Genomic DNA, 16,743 nt, shown 5'->3' with positions numbered 1-16,743 from the left:
CAGGGCAATTTCCTTAACAACCCCCCGAGCCTATAGCTCCTCATCTCTCAAGTTGGGATAATAATGCCCACCTTAGGATTCTTAGATGAAATATTACAAAAATAAGGATTGGTACATGCTAAATGCTCAGCTGGGCAATTATATTATTACTATTCATAATGTGCCTTTGTAAATGGTAAAGGACTTCACAGGTGTTGGTGCTTGTGAGTCTGGATTGCAACCAGGTGCAACCACTTCATGGGAAGGCTCAGAGATGAATAGGATCACCTCCCACTCCAGCCCAGGGTGCAGGATAAGTGTGGGATCTGGGTTCCTGCACCTCTCAGTTGAGGTGGGAGCTGACATGTGAAGCTGTGCTTTTCCCTGCCAGCATCTCAGCTCCTGGTCCCTCAGCAGATGCAGCGTCTGGCATTGGAGACCCCTGCCCCAACCCTTATCTAGCACTAGGGCTGCCCACCACGTTGTTCATGCCAATCTGTGCCCATGTCAGAGGCCAGACTTAACCTCAGAATCCCTCTTAACACAGTGCTGCCTCACCAACTAATGAGAACCAGCTCATGAGGTAATACTGATTTTTTTTTACCTGCATCTACAGAAGGTGGGGGTATCCCTTGTTTCTAGCCTTCACTTTCCCCCTCAGGGAGAGACAGGTGGGTGACAGAGCTGGTGCGTGGTGGGGGAGGGTAAGCTGGACCCAGGGAGCACACCCAGCCTGAGTAGGGAGCACTCTGCCAGCTCCTCTCCTAGTTATGTGACTTTTATCTCCTCCAAACCAGGCTCGCACACACACTACGCATAACCGGGAGAGGCACAGGGCACAGAATTTCAAATGTGTGATTACACACCATGCAGACCCACACAAATGATACACACTTAAAGACACAATCACATGCGTACACAGACATGCACACACAACACTAAGATACTCATCCACACAGAAGTAGCCACACTGACAGCCACAGGCAGGCAGACACAGACAGACAGACAGACAGACACACACACACACACACACACACACACCCTGGCTCCTGGCCCCTGCCCAGCTCTTAGCAGGCGCTTGTGTGAGCTTGCACACACACACACACACTCATACACACTCTGGCCCCCAATCTCACCCCTCTGGCCCCCATCCCCACAGGCCGAACAAAGGATGTCATCGTGAGGTCGGTGGCGAGGAGATGAGAAGGCTGGCTGGGAGCAGCTGCGGTCGCCATGGCTACTGAGCTGACCCACTTCTCCTCCACCCAGCCTGGCCCACTCAGCCCAGGCAAGAAGGGACAGGCAGCTTTGGGCAGCGGGGGCCTCTCCCATCACACACAGTAAAGGGGCGGCCCTCTGAGTGTGTGGTAGGGATGGGTTGAGCAGATAGACTGGGTCCCGATACAAAGGCAAGAACCAGACATCTCCCGAGGAGAGCAGGGTGCTCAGGTCTCCCCCAGCCTCAGGGCCTCTGGCCTCAGGGGCCCATACGGGTCACGCACTTGCCCTGGACACATTCTCAGACATAGTCCTCACAGCAAGGCAGGGTCTTGGGTGGTTGGGCCCAACCTGTGTCCTCCAGACTCCAAGGACTCGGGACACCCAAGGGTGAGGCAGACCCAGAGCTGGGTGAGCCCTGTCTCCTGTTCAGAACAAGGCTCCTGAGGGCAAGGTTCGTCTTCCCCACTTGGACTGAGGGCTGCTGGGGCATGGCCAGGCCTTCCTTCCTCAGACGGGGCTGCCGTGTGCCTTCTCTCAGCCAGGGGCCTCCTGAGGACATGGCCACAAGTCTTCCCTCAGAACTGGGTTCACAGAGGAACGACTCGGCCTTCAGACAGCTCAGTCTTGTGAGGAGATGGCTCACAAGGCAGAATGAATCCCTCCTGTGGGACAGCCTCCCGTAGCTCCCCGTTTCCTTCAGGAGAAAGTAAAAACCCCTCACAAGGCCCACAAGTGAAGTGACCCAGCTCATCTCGCACTCCTGCCCCTCCTCCGTATTCCAGTCACACTTGCATTTTTTTCATTCCTCAAAAGTGCCACTTTGTCTCCTGCTAGCCTGGAAAGCTCTTCTCCAGTCCGTCCCCACCCTCATGTCCTGCGGACCTGGTCTGTGTCGCACCACCTTTGCGGGCTAATCCCTACTCAGCGCTCAGTCCCAGGCTGGATGGCATGTCCTAGGAGAGTCTTTGCAGACAAGGCTAGTCCCCGTCATGCTCCCCCAGACCCTATACCATCCTTGCCTGTTGTGTGTTGAACTGTGCACCGCCCCCCTGCAAAAAAAAAGATATGTTGAAGTCCTAACCCTTGGTACCTCAGGATGTGACCTTATTTGGAATACATTAAAATAACAGACATTTCCACCAATGTGTAGTTGTGAAGAGGGAAAAGTTCTGCTCTCTGCTTGATAACTGTCTTTTTATTGTTAACTGATTCCTACTCCTGTCACTCTAGTGGCTTTACAGAGCTTGAGCTCCAGAGCCTTGTGGGGCATAGATTCCAGGTGGAAGCATCCAGGAAGAGTGCACATGCTTCCTGACCATCTCCATCACCCACCCCCTCTCATACCTTGTGGACAGATGTGGCAGCTGTTGCCTGACAGGGGCTGCTAGACTTGGCACTTGAGAATGCCACTAGAAAACACCCTGGGGCTGAAGCCACTCCCGAACAGAAGCAAGATGCCGCCCTCGGTGGATGCACCATCCGGTGCTTCTCAAACTGAAATGTGCACAGAAATCACCTGGGGATCTTCCTGAAGTGCAGATTCTCATTCCATGGGTCACAGGAAGGTGGAGCCTGAGTGTCTGCATTTCAAACAAGCTCCCAGGTGATACCCACGCTGCTGGTCGGAGGACCACCCAAAGCACTGAGAGGTAAAGATAAAACACCCTGGCTGCTCTGCAGAAAGAGTGAACACTTCAGGATGGGGAGACCAGAGCAGGTATCACGGAGAAATTCTCTGCAGAGCACCTCGAAAGGTGGGTGGGATTTAGAGAGGTACAGGTGGCAGGAAAGAGGTGGAAGCTAGCTGGGAAGGTCCAGAGAAAGAATGGTATGTTCAGAGGCTGGTGAACAGAGCAGTGCAGTTGGAGCAGGACGTATGTGCAGCTGTGGAAGAGAGGGCTGGGAACGTAGGCTGGGAACAGCCAAAGAAGGGCTCTGAATGTAGGGCTAAGAAGTTTGGCTTTAATCCTGAAGGGAGTGAAATCTGACATGGTTTAGATGTAACATTTTGCAGAGACCAATCCAACACGGTGCAGAATCAGAGCAAAGCCTGACAGCAGGAAGAGCAGTCAGGAGGCGGGTAAGAGGGGCTGCACTGCTTCAGACACTGCTGGTGGAAAGAGGAAAGGGGTGCAAGAGTCGTGGGAGGGCTTGGGGGATTGCCTGGAGTTAGCGATGGGACAAGGTTAGGGGAAGGGCAGAAACCAGAATCCAACATGATTTACAGGAAGGGTGAGCAGGTGCCATCCCCACAGCGTGAGGTCCTGGAGGGAAAAGTTGGCTTGAGGGAAACATGAGTCCCTATTTTAGATATGATGAGCCTGAGATAATTTTGCAACTCCCATATGGAGGTGTTGGACAGGTAAGCAGATTCCCTGGAGTTCAGGAGAGCAGTGTGAGTGGGCAGGATTTGGGTGTGTTCCCAAGAGGGAAAAGTGAGGTGTGGAAAGGAAGGAGAATGCCCGGAGGAGGGTACAGAGTGAGGAAAGGGTGAGAGGTAATACCTACAGTTAGGGCTAGGAGGAAAATGGAATCCACCGAAGGAGGGATGAATCAGCAAGTCAAAGTAGGAGAACTCAGAGAAGATGTCGTGAGTACACAGATGGCCAACCTGGAGGCCCTACGCACCCTGACATCGAGACCAAGGAGAGGCCTGCCCAGCCCAGGACGCAGGAGGGCAAAGGAAGCCCAGGCCTGAACAAAAGCACAGCCTGAATGGAAAGCAGAATTTGGACTGGTAGAGAAGGGAGCTGGATTCCCTGGGGAGGGTCTGGGTTGCCTCAGGATCCCAAGGGGCCTGGGGCTCCCAAGCCCTTATTCCAGCTCAGCCCAAGCACAGGAAAGACAGTATCCCCACTCACAAACACACACACGGCGCTTTGCACACCCACTGACTACAGAACCCCCAGGGGCAGAGCAGAGAAGCAGGGGAAGAAGTCTTTGGGGCAAAGCCTCGTTGCTGGGGAGCACATAATTTATCATGCAATTAGGACTCTTTCAAAGAGTGAACAGAGACACTAAGTTAGGACTTGTAAGTTAGGACTGTCCCAGGCAAGCCCTAGCCCTGAGGGATACTGGATCCCCTCCCCCGCCAAATACTCACTTGGTCCCTGTTTCCCCTTCCTAGAAAGGGTGGTAGAACTGACAGATAGGTGAGAGGGACAGGCTAGCTCATCCTCAGAGGGAGGGGCCCCGCTGAGGGTGTTGGTAGATGGGGAAATCTCACCCCCTCCCAGTCCCGCCCCAGCCTGAGCGCCAACGCCCCCGCCGAGGGGGAAGCGGCAGCACCACGGACAGCGGCCGGCCCCCCGCTCTCCCTGCTCCCTGCGGGTCTGGCCTTATTTGGCCAGGGCCGCCGCTAGGCGGGATCAATATTTCATGGGGGAAGGGGCTCCGGTTACCAGCCCCGCGCTGAGCAGGAAGGCACCGCCCTCGCCCGCCGCCCACCCTGGGGACACTCCCGGGAAGCCAGCATACCCTCGGCCCCAGCCCAGACAGACACTGCCCTCAACGCACTCTGCCTTCCCCGGGCACGCCCCTGGCCCCCGCACCCTCTCTGGAGCCCAAAGCCCCAGGTGCACGCCACACACTTGCACACTGCCACTCGGACACACCACAGAGCCAGACACGCTCTACAAAGACGACGACACAAACAAAACAACAGGCACACACCACACCCAGCGTGCAAGCCACCAAGACTCACAACACACACACATACACACACCAGATGCCTCACAGACACACATTACACAGAGACACATTCACCACAGACCCACATGCACATCACACACAAGACACCCTGCCACACACGCCCAAACTCACACAACGCACAGAGCCTCCCCACAAAGACCCTCAGACATATCACTCAGAGGTCCTTTCACCATGGACACGCACGTACGTACAAACTCTCTATCTTACACACATGCACACACACACACAATATGCCTCCACAGAGACCCCCAGACGTTCACCATGGATACACAAGCACACGCCCCACACTACCCAGGCCCCCCACCCCCCGTGGAGACAAGGCCTGCCCTCCCGCTGTGGACATGGGAGTGGGGAGGGGCAGGCAGGACTTTCCTCCTGCCCACCTGGCCCTGGTCTTGGGCCCTATGGATAAATCCTCTGTGTCCTCTGAGGCCCCCTGGGGCTGCTGCCCCATCTCCAGGGGCAGGTAGTGAGTGGCACAAAGAGGTGGGAAAGGGGAGAGCAAGGAGAACAGGACCTTTGAGACCCCAAAGCCTCCTGGCTTTGCCGTCCCTGGGCTCCAAGCCCTGGCGACAGCCTCACCCTCACCCATGGCCCCCATAGCCTCTGCACACCCTGGGACTCCTGCCCTCTGGGAGGCCCTAAGGCCCATGTTGTGCATGGGTACCTAGAGGACTGTGAAGTCTGCAGCTCCTGCGCCCCTCCGCAAAGCCCCCACCCAGGAGTGCCCAAGTCCTGCCTCAGAGGCGAGAGGCATCCTACCCCCATCCAGACACCCCAACTCCAAAAGCCCCCCTCTCAAGCAAGCAGCCCACGTTCTCCTATCTACAGGACAATCACAGCATGATTCTCTGAAAGTAACCCAAGCCAGGGCACAAGGTGAGGAGAACGGAGTAGGCTGGCACAGCATAAGAGACCCCCAAATTCTCCAGGTAGGTGGAGGGGATCTTAAAGATTATCTAGGTCCACATCCCTGATGTCCCTGTACAACTTCCCAGTTTTGCATTATCCACACAACATTGTGTGTCCCTCAGTGGTTTATGCCAAATCTCCATAGGCCTGCAAGGCTCATTAATTATTTTCTTAAAATTGGCACTTTTAAGTTAAATGCATTTATTTGAAATAGAAATTTTGTGTTACTACTATAAATGGAGAGCCAATACCAATTTTAATAAATAGAAAATGACAGTAAAATAAGTACAGTGAAAACAAAGCTATATTATTAAAGTTTAGCTACACAGAGCTGCCAGTCACGATCTCTGTGGTTTTCCGGGTTTTTTTTTTTTTTTTTTGGCTACACTGCACAGCTTGCGGGATCTTAGTTCCCCGACCAGGGATCAAACCCAGGCCCCGGCATTGAAAACGCCGAGTCCTAACCACTGGCCCACCAGGGTATTCCCCAAGATCTCTGTTTAAAAGCAAGGGCAGGGACTTCTCTGGTGGGACAGTGGTTAAGAATCCGCCTGCCAGTGCAGGAGACACAGGTTCGATCCCTGGTCCAGGAAGATCTCACATGCCGCGGAGCAACTAAGCCCATACGCCTAGAGCCCATGAGCCACAACTACTGAGCCCTCGGGCTGCAACTACTGAAGCTCACGTGCCTAGAGCCTGTGCTCCACAACAAGAAGAGCCACTGCAATGAGAAGCCCACGCACCGCAACAGAGAAGCCCCCGCTAGCCGCAACTAGAGAAAGCCCGTGTGCAGCAACAAAGACCCAACACAGCCAAAAATAGAATAAATAAATAAATAAATAAATAAATAAAAATTTTAAATTAAAAAAAAAAGAAGGGCAGCAAGTGTTGGAAAGTTGTTAAAGACACACCAGCATGGCACTGACAACTTTCTTCCTGGGACAAACTTGGACTTGATAGAGTTGAAAGGGAACCAACTTTCTCAGTATGTGAGCCAATGCCATGCAGTGGCATGTGCACGAGCCACTGAAAGTCATCTCAGGTCTCACTGAAGGGATCATGCTCACGTTGGGAAGGGAGTTCTAGGCTTGCCTGCCTCCTGTAGGAGCTTGGATGGCACTGGTGGCAAGCTGGCACCCTGTTGCCACATTCCATTCCCCTAATAACAATCCTTAGAAATTGCTCAGTTCTCTCCTATTTACAAATTGTCCTTTCACCTACCATCTAATAGGAGTCTCACGGCAGGAACTACCATGCATGGTTCTTCACTGAGAAAAGGAAATGAGCTGAGTCTTAGGAGATGAATATGATTTTGGCAGAGAGAACTGTCCTGACAGCTCACGCCCTCCTCATCCCTCTCTCCCCTACTCCAAAGAGAGGTGAGAAAATCAGGGTCTCATCTCCCTAACTCTCTGCTCAGGCCTCTGAATGACATTTGACAGGCTCTTTGGAGCCTGCCCTGGGTGCTGCTGCCCCCAGAAAAGACTCCTCTTGAAGTCACAGTGCTAGGTCTGTTTTCACCAGGTGCCGTCCAGATGGAAGGCTGGGGCCAGGCCCACCTGGCACTGTAAGAATTATAGCAGATGTCTTTTGAAGTGTAATACTTGCCCAGATTACAAACAAACAAGAGCCATGTCTGCATGTCTGACTTTGTTTTCCTTCCCTGCAGGCTGCAGTCGATTGGACCAGGGTGGGTACCTGACCCCCTCAGAGCCAATCAGATCCTCTCCTGGGAGTTTGGACTTGGATCTGCCAAGCCCTGGGTTCTATCTCTGAATGTAGTTGGAACTGAGGGATGAAATACAGGAACTATAAGCGGTCCATTATCTGGAGAAGCTGAGAAAACCCAGTGTGTGGAGACAGAAAGGTGAAGGCAGCCAACAAGGTACAGAGAGCAGCTGCTTCAATTTCTCCTGGCCTACAGGTCTCACCTTCCAGAGCGTAACGATTTTCCTACTCCTCAGTTCCCCCAAACCCCCTGTGTTCTCGTAATAAACCCTTCTTTATTACTGAGGCTGGCTTGAGTGGGTTTCTGTATACAAGCAAAGACCTAATTAAGGACAGGGGAGAAGCTGGGAGCTGGAGGCACAAAGATTAACAATCTCTGTGCCTGCACCGGAAGAGCTCAGTTTCGTGGGACACAAGGAGGAAAAGATGTAGACTCTGTGTGGATGTGGCTGAGGTGGCGGGGGGCGCCAACTCTGCCCAGGGAGGGCCGGGAGGGCTCCTCAGAGGCTTCCCAGCAAAGGTGGCAGCTGAGCTGGTTTTGAAGAATGAAGGATGTTCTCCAGGGAGACTAAGCAGGGGTGCGGAGGCATTATAGGCAGAGGGAACCACGAGGGCAGAGGCACAGAGGCACAAAACAACAGCCTGATGTGTTAGAAGAACAGGAGTTCAAAGTGTGGGGAGGGGGTAAGCAGGGGAGATGAGGCTGGAGGGGCTCTCGGGTGCAGATCATAACGTGCTTTGAATCCCATGCTAAGAAGCTGAGGCCCTTCTTGCCCTCAACGGGGAGCTATTGAAGTATTTTAAGTAGCAGGGTCAGTTCTGTGTTTTAGAACTCTGGGGCTATACAGGGAAAGGACTGGAAAAGGCAGGCCTGGAGGCAGGGAGCCTAGTTAGGATGCTGCAGCAATGATTCATCTATTCCTTTCACCCACAGAACAATTCATTGTCTACCTACTACGTGCTGGGGCCAGGCAAAACTGGATTCCTGACCCCACAGAGTCCACAGTCTAGCAAGAAAGAGAGATGAGGAAAAGCCAGTCAAGTGTGATGAGTGTCGTGAAGAAGCACAAGGTCCTATGGAAGGGGCTGATGTTTAGTTTCCAGTTTAGGCTTCTCTGCAGAAATGATGTTCAAGCTGGTATCTATCTGAAGGAGATAGATAAGCAGGGGAAGGGCATTCCAGGATAAGGGAACAACATGTATGAAAGTCCTGCAGCTCAGGGAGAGGGCAATTGGTACAGACGATCCAAAAAGGTAGGCAAGGACCAGATCCCACAGGGCCTTGCAGGCTACGTCAGTCTGGCTTTTATTCCAAGAAATCTTGGAAGGGTCTTAAGCAAGGAAATGACACAATCAAACGTTTATCTTTAGAAGATCACTCTGACTACAGTATGAAACCTGAAATGAAGCCGGGCAAAAACAGAAATGTAAGGAGACCAGTTAGGAGGCTGTCACAGTGGTCCGGGTGAGAGCTGATGCTGGTCCGGAGTGGGGCAGTGGGCAAGGAGAGAGATGACGGACTGGGGAGAGATATTCAGGAGAGCCAACAGGACTTGCTGAGGACTGGATGTGGAATGTGGGGGTGAAGGAGAGGGAGGTGTCCAGGAGGACTTCCAGCTTTCCAGCTTGAGCAAGTGGGTGGATGGTGGTGGCAGAGATGAGCTAGGGACACGAGGCAGAGCAGGTGCCAGCAGACAGAGCTGGGACCTGAGTTTGGACCTGAGACTGATCATGAGACATCTAAATGTGGTCCAAGAAGTAGTGAGATTTGCAGGTCTTGAGCCCAGAAGAGGGCATTAAAGTCAGGTAAATGAGATTACCTGGGAGTGGGGGAAGAGTGGGCAATACAGGGCAGCTCTGAGGGATCATGGTTGCAGCAGGGCCCGGGCACAGAGTGACCGGAAGCTCTGAGCTTGGAATATCAGAACCGTGAAATCCAAAGTCTTCCTCTCTCAGCCCTGGGAAGCATCTGGCTTTGGCTCCACCTCTCCTGGCCGAGTATCACTCCTGAGCACAGGAACTTCCGGGATGAGACAGCCCTCCCTTCCCCACACACCTCTTTCCTCCTTGGCAAACTCCAAGTTATCCTTCAGACCCACCCAGCTTAGGAGGTGCCTCATCCTAATGAAGTCCAGGTATGTCCAGGACTGGACATGCCTCGTCCAGGCACGTGCTCTCCCATCTGACAACCTGGGTTTGATGCCACTTGATGGCTGTGTGACTCTGGCTGAGAACCTGAATCTCACTTTCTTCATCTATACGATAATATAGATGAATAATAGGAAATAGTAATCGTACCTACCTCATAAGGCTGTTTGAAGACGAATATGTCAAGTGCTTAGCAGAGAACCTAGCACACAGTAAGCACTAAATAAATGTTACTATTATTAACATCCCACCCACCTTGGGACAGTTAGTCATGCCCTCCGTCTTACCCCTCCTCCATCTGGGGACTATGTGCAGGTCTGTGTCGCTCCCTGCCTCTTCCTATTCCAACCCAATTTGTGGGGCCATATAATATGCAGGGCCCAGGGCTAAATGAAAAAGCAGTATCCCTTGTTCAAAATTATTAAGAATTTCAAGATGGTGACAGTCAAACATTAAGCGTGGGGTCCTTCTAAGCACAGGTTGCCCTGTGCAACCACAGACTGGTGAATCTCGCCCTGCCTCCACCCCCAGTCAGCCCTAGGCCTGGGCCTGGCCCAAAGTTGGTGTCAACCCCCCTGCAAGAGAGTTAAAATACCAACTGACATTGCAATAGGGTTTTGTGATTTCTATCTGGAATTTCATTTTATCCTTCCCATGGACAGATAACATCAACCCCCTTTTATAGTTGAGGATACTGAAGTTCAGAGACAGGTGTGCCTTGCCAGAGGTTACCCACCTCAGAACCGCAGAGCTGGGATGTGAATATAGGCCTGGCTGGTGCCAAAGCCCTGCCTCTTGTCCTCTGGCTCCCCAGAGAGATTGGGAGAACCTGGGCCCAAGAGATAAATTTCATCAACGAGACCCAGAGAGAGGGAGCTGGAGGGACTGGGACTGGCCTCCTCCCTCCTGGGGTGAGTCACATAAACAACCTGGGCACAGGGAAGGGGGGACGAGAGGGCAAAAGGTCACTCCTGAGAAGGATCTGCTTGAGGGCCACAGACCCCAGCCCACGCTCTCTGGAAATCAGCCCCTGCTTCTTCTGCTTCAAATCCTTTACAGGCTGCCATCGGCTTCAGGATAATTCCCAAGTTGAAAGTATCCTGCTAGATAGACCAGGAGATCTGGCCTGGCTGTGCTGACTCCTGCCCCCTCTCTTCCCTCTCTCCCCGACTCCTGCCCTCGCCACCATACCAGGCCTGTTCCTGCCATCACCAAGGCCTTAGCACACCCGGTTCCCTCCTTCTCTGCCTCCTCAACGCCTTGTCACGCTACCGTCGCTGCATCTCTCCTTTCAACACATGTCACATGCTCTGGGCCATCTCCCAGCTAGAATGCCCGCTCCATGGAGGCAGGAGCTGCCTGACACACAGCGCTTAGTACATCAGGTGTCTGAGCACATCATCCTGCAACAGAGGCGGGAGGGCCTTGCACTCTTTCTCCCCTTCTCTCCACTCCTCCCCAACCCTCCTTTTCTTGTCCAGGCATCTTGAACTCAAGGTGTGAGGAGCCCAAACTTGCAAAGGGAAGAGAATCATCACGCAGCCTGCACCCTCCACCTGCCAGTCCTGGGCTGGGTGCTGTACATCCAGTTATGACATTTAATCCGCCAAGCACCTTCCAGATGGGGGTGGGGCAGTATGGGTGTAAATTACTCCTATTTTTCCAGAGGTGTCTGAGACCTGAAGTATAACAGAGTGTGGAGGTGGAGGATGCGGGACTTGAACCCAGGTCTCTCTGGTGCCCAAGAACCTGGAGCCCTCTCTGCCGCTGTGACTCACTGTTCCCAGGCAGCTCACCTCCAACCAGAGAACAACTGTTTCTAACCCGTGGCCTCCGTTCACACACAGCCCAGGCAGCACAGCTCCTTTGTTGGGTCAGCAAAACACCAGTGCAGGAAACAGCTCCACTGTCAGTAAGAGGCCAACGTAGAAGTCATCCCTCCCCTGGGTCAACAAAATGCCAGTGGGGGAGAAACAGTTCCCAGGTCAGACAAATACGAGTGGCGGAGACAGCCCCATGGTCAGCAAAATGCCAGTACAGGAGGCATATCCTGCAACCCCAAGTCAGCAGAAGGCCAGTGTGACAAACACTTCCCTACAGCCCCCTCTACGTGTCATGGGCGTGCACAGAGTCCTCCAAGGTGATGCTCCCGGGGTGGGGTAGGGGAGGCAATGGGGCTGGGCTGCCGCCCTGGGGAGAAGGCTGCAGCCTGGGAGTGGGGCAGACCTGGGTGAGAGTTCTCACATGGCACTAATGAAATCAACCACCAGCCTGCCCCCTCCTCCCCAGGGACCCTCCAGGCTCCAGCTGATGCAATGCCCAGGCTGGATAATTGTTTTCTTCCCTCCTTAAAGGGCCAGCTGCTGCTGCAGCTGCAGACATCACCCAGACCCCTGACAGACCCCACAGAGCTTATCACCTGGTTAGGAACAGGGTGAGCCCAGAAAGTAGCAGCTCAGCCCTGGGCTCAGCAGAGTAAAACCCAATTATGTCCAGAGACCAGATGTGTCTGTGAGCAAGAAGGAAGGGAGAGAGAAGAGTTCAGGCCTGGCCCGCTGAGACCGCATGCCCCGAGGGATGGGACCTTGGTCCCTGCTGGATCCTCAGCCCCTGGCTCCTGCCTGCCCATCCGTCAGGTCCTTGGCACAGGGGTTGCTCAGGAGTTCAGCAGTTACCTACTGAGGTCTCCTGAGTGCCAGCCTCTGTGCTACGCAGCTCAAATCCACCATTTCATTTACTCCTCTCAGCTGACCTAGAAGGTGGGTCTGTTTTACGAAGGAGGCTCAGAAAGGGGAAGCGATTTCCTCAATAGTGCATAGCCAGAAAGTGGCAGAGCCTGGGTTTGAAGCCAAGTTTGCCTGACTCTGCACTTCATACCTGCAGAAGGTTGGGTAGGTATCTAACCCCGTGGCTGGAGGTCCCTAAGCCAAGCAGCTGGCACAGAGGGCGGAGAAGGGGTCTGTGGGCCCTAAACAAGCTCTGAAGGGCACGAAGCTTGGACTGAGCACAGGTTTCACAGACCCCTTCCCCCACCCCCTCACCTCCACCAGAGAATGCCCCATTAGGCTGCCCACATGCCCCTAGGGACAGTTGGCAGCTGTCTGATTACAGACTAATTGGTGGCTGGCAGGAACTGTGGGGCTGGCTAGTTAACCCCTTGGTGACCAGGCCTAGCCCAAAAAGGCCCTCTCCTCACCACTTCAGGCCCCAAACTCAAGGAGCCCAGACAGAAGAAGTCATCACAGGCAGAAGACAGGACCAAAGAGGCAGCAGCCTTCTTCTCTACATCCAGACAACACCCCTGGGGCTGGGGCTAGACACTGATATATTCACCCAGGCTCCCCACCCACGAAGGGCCACATCCAAACAGCCCCCAGGTGGCAGTGCAGCCAGTGCCTCTGTTCTCTGGCCTTGGTATGGCATTGACCACCCCATCCAGGACCACAAGAGCTATGGGCCTTCCCTGGCCTTCCAGGGTACTGGGAAGAAACCCACTCCTCAGGGATGGGTTATCCAGAAAAGGTGATGTGGACATGGGTCCAGGCAGCCTGGGGGCCAGCAGGTGAAAACACCCTCCCCTTGCATGAGAGGGTGCCCAAGTTGCCCCCCAAGGGTCTTGCCAAACCTCCCTGAACCCTGGATTTCCCACCGTTGATTGACCAACTACCTTTCCCAGCTTCCCAGAAGTCCCCTCTCCCCACCCTAGGGCTGGAATGGGCATCACCCCTTTTCTTTCATAGGGTGGGGGGTAGGGGTCCTCTGGGCACCACAATGGTGTCTCACTGGGAGGAAAGAGTGGCCAGCTTCTCAACCAGGGCACAGGCAGGAGAGAGAAAGGGAGGCTGCCTTCCAGCTCCCTTTCCAGGAGAGATTTTAAGCACTTTCCAAAAATGCCATGGGAGACAATGCTGTTGAAGATCAGGGCCCCAGGTGCTCTGAGCATCAGCAAAGAACTCAAGACTCTGGGGCCTTCTACTCCATTTTCCGGGCTTCCCCAAACACCTCATGTTCCCTTCTCATACCTTAGCCCCCCAGAGTCATCACACGCACTGTGCTCCGCCCCCGGGCCCCCGCAACCGCCGCCCCAGACCCTGCACACTTAAGATCCCTACGTGGCGCCTCACGACCAGAGACCCCTCCCCCGCCCCGTGGTCCCCCAGACCTCCGCAACCCCCTCCCCACGTCCACTCCCAGGCGACCAAGGCCTACTGACTTACCCGAAGGTGGGGCCAGGGTCCAGACACGGAGGGGTCTCCGCTGGCCGAGGCGGCTCCGCAAGGCGGGGCAGGTGCTCCGGGACCCCGCCCCGCGGACCCGGCGGAAGGCGCGGCCCGGTCCCAGGCGCGCTGCGGCCTCCGAGGGGCAGGGGCGCGGGGCGGGGAGGGGCGGCGAGAGAGGCTTACGGGGGCATCGCCCGCAACCGGGCCGGGCAGCTCTGCTCCGCCCGCCTGCGCTGCCTGCTCCGCAGCCGCCACGGTTCTCAGCCACCGCCGGGTGCAAAGCCCAAGCCCCGGCTGGCGGGAGGCGAAGAAGGAGGCGGGGCCTGATGGGGGCGGGGTCTCGGTCGGGGGAGGGGCCATTGGAAGGGGCGGGGTCGGTGGGGCAGGGCCTGTGGTGGTGGGCGGGGCCTAAGGGAATCTGGAGAGTCTGGGTTTGCCTGGTTGGGGGCGGCCTATGGTAATAAGGCCTCGAAGGGGCGGGGTGGAGAGGATGCCCGAAGCCTCTCCAGGTCTCCAGAACGCTCCTGCTCATGCTTGCCCCCCTCTCCACCGCTACATCTATCTGTTCTTTCTCATCTTCCTTCGCTCTGGGGGACCTCCCAGGACCTCACTGGTACCGCCGTACCCCTGTCACACCCTGGACCAGATCCAGGAATGTCAGATGGTGAGAGAAGGGGGAAATGACATACAAACATCAAATCCATTTACAGATGGAAAACCTGAAGCCCAGAGAGGAGAAAAGACTTGCCCAAGTGACTGCTATGAAGAAAAAGACTTTACGGTGTCCCTTTCAGACAGAGGGTACAGGAGTAGAGAGTGTCTTGCCCTAAGACCCATGTTAACCTCCCTCCCCTCACCACCCTTCTTCTCCTAGAACAGTGGTTTTCAACTTGGGGTGATTCACCACCCCCCACCCGGGCCCAACATTTGAGAGTGTCTGGAGACATCTTAGGTTTTCACAACTAGGGGTTGCTACTGGCATCTAGTGAGAAGAGATGAAGGGTGCTGCTAGACATCCCTCAATGCACAGGACACCCCCAAATGTTGCTAATGCCAAGGCTGAGAAGCCCTGCTCTAGGACCTAGCATGTGCCTAAATGGAGCTTCCAAGTGGGCTCCTTGAGCACTGGGACTTGAGGAGGATGCTGTATAAAGTCTCTCCTAGAGTTATGCCTGCCCCCATCTTTCTGTACTTAACCTTGCTCAGCTGGTCAATTCCACTTTGGGGCTCCAGTGTTCTTAATTCACTCATTTACAGAGGGGACAATATTATTACTGTTTGCCTTCCTAATTGTTGGCTGAAGGCAAGCAAAACAAGTAGTCTCCCTGCTGAGGGCATAGATTAAAATGTGAATGGGGAGTGGAAAGGTGTGGGGGAAAAGGAAAATAATTGAGATTATTTAATAAAAGCGACCCTCCTGGGGATAACTAGCTGTACCTTCTACATACCCCTCACCCTATCTCACCCTATCTCATCCCTTCTCACCTGGTCTGTGAGAAGGGTAAACTGTGACCCAACAATGTGGTGAGCCTGAAGCTGGGTCCCAACAGCTGACCAGTGGTGGAGCTGGGACTCACAGTTTTATTCACTTATTAACTAAACTTCTGTTATCATCTAAACTACATCAGGCCTACAACTAAGGCCTGTGATATAGAACGGTTGCTCTGGAGCAGCAAGGAGGATTAGATTTGGGGAAGGGGGACAAGATGGAGGGCAGGGAAGTAGCTGGAACAATGGTGGAGGTGAAGGATGAGGAGAGCAGAGCCTGTGAAGATTTGGAAGAGAAGGGAGGAATCAAGATTGCTCTGTGCTCCTCCCATGCACCCCATCACAAAGACATGTAAACCAGTGGCTGCCTTGGGAATCAGGTTCCGCTTGCACATCTGATGAAAACTTGGACTTGCCCTCTGGAGAAATGTGCAGACGACACTTCACGTATAATTTCAGGGGTTCCAAAGCTCCATAACAGCTTCCAGAAGGATTGGTCGGGGGGTTAGGGGTAGGAGTAGAGGTTGATTCATATATATGTATATATATATATATATATATATATATATATATATATATATTTTTTTTTTTTTTTTTTTTGGCTGCATCTCATGGCTTGTGGGATCTTACTTCCCCAAACAGTGTTTGAAGCCAGGCCTGGCAGTGAAGGTGCTGAGTCCTAACCACTGGACAACCAGGGAATTCCTGCGCCTTACCTGATATTAAAACGTATTATAAAGCCAATGTATTTAAAGCAGTATGGTATTGAGGCAGACCTAGAGGAATCAGTGAAACAAAATGGAGTACAGAAATGGACAACCACGCAAGGGAATTCCGTGTAGGATAAAGATAGCACTTCAGGTAAATGAGGGGAAATATAGGACTTACAACAAATGGGTGGAATATCAGGCAAGTTATTTGGTAAAATAAGAGAAAGCTGTGTCCTTACCCTGCATGGGAATAAATTCCAGGTGGAGCTCATATTTAAATTATAACACCATAATGTACAAGAAGAAAACATTGAGGAATGTTTTCACAATCTGGGGGATGGAAAAGACTTTCTAAGCCTGATGAAACCTGGACGCCAAAGGGAAATCATAAATTTGACTATAAAAACTATAAAAACTTCTACAGAGAAGTGATCATACTCAAGTTTGAAAGACTTGAATGACAAACTGGAAGGGATACATCCCAGTTGCCCTCTACTTTTGCTTTTTCTGGCCCGCCAGCCCCTCCCCCAAGCCGCGAAGGGCATGAGCGGAAGGGACGGCCGTGGCTGTGACAGTCAAGGCCGAGTACATCGCAGAGGCTCCTCCCACGACACCCTGGCCAGCGC

General features: G+C 53.6%; 1 protein-coding gene across 3 annotated transcripts in view; it reads right to left on the bottom strand.

The window, feature by feature from the left end:
* RIMS3 (regulating synaptic membrane exocytosis 3) overlaps nt 1-14,230 on the bottom strand; it is a 42,651-nt gene extending 28,421 nt beyond the window's left edge. For all 3 annotated transcript variants that reach the window (XM_089895335.1, XM_022575396.3, XM_089895346.1), the window contains exon 1: nt 13,917-14,230. The gene's annotated coding sequence lies outside the window, so the exon portion shown is untranslated. The remainder of the gene's footprint in view (nt 1-13,916) is intronic.
* Between the last annotated feature and the right edge of the window lie 2,513 nt (nt 14,231-16,743).

Source organism: Delphinapterus leucas, chromosome 1 (genome assembly GCF_059928025.1).
Source record: "Delphinapterus leucas isolate spDelLeu-1000000601 "Yukka" chromosome 1, BTC_Dleu_Yukka2, whole genome shotgun sequence".
Classification (NCBI taxonomy): domain Eukaryota; kingdom Metazoa; phylum Chordata; class Mammalia; order Artiodactyla; family Monodontidae; genus Delphinapterus; species Delphinapterus leucas.
The sequence above is the reverse complement of the archived record's forward strand: the minus strand, read 5'-3'. Positions and strand labels throughout refer to the sequence as shown.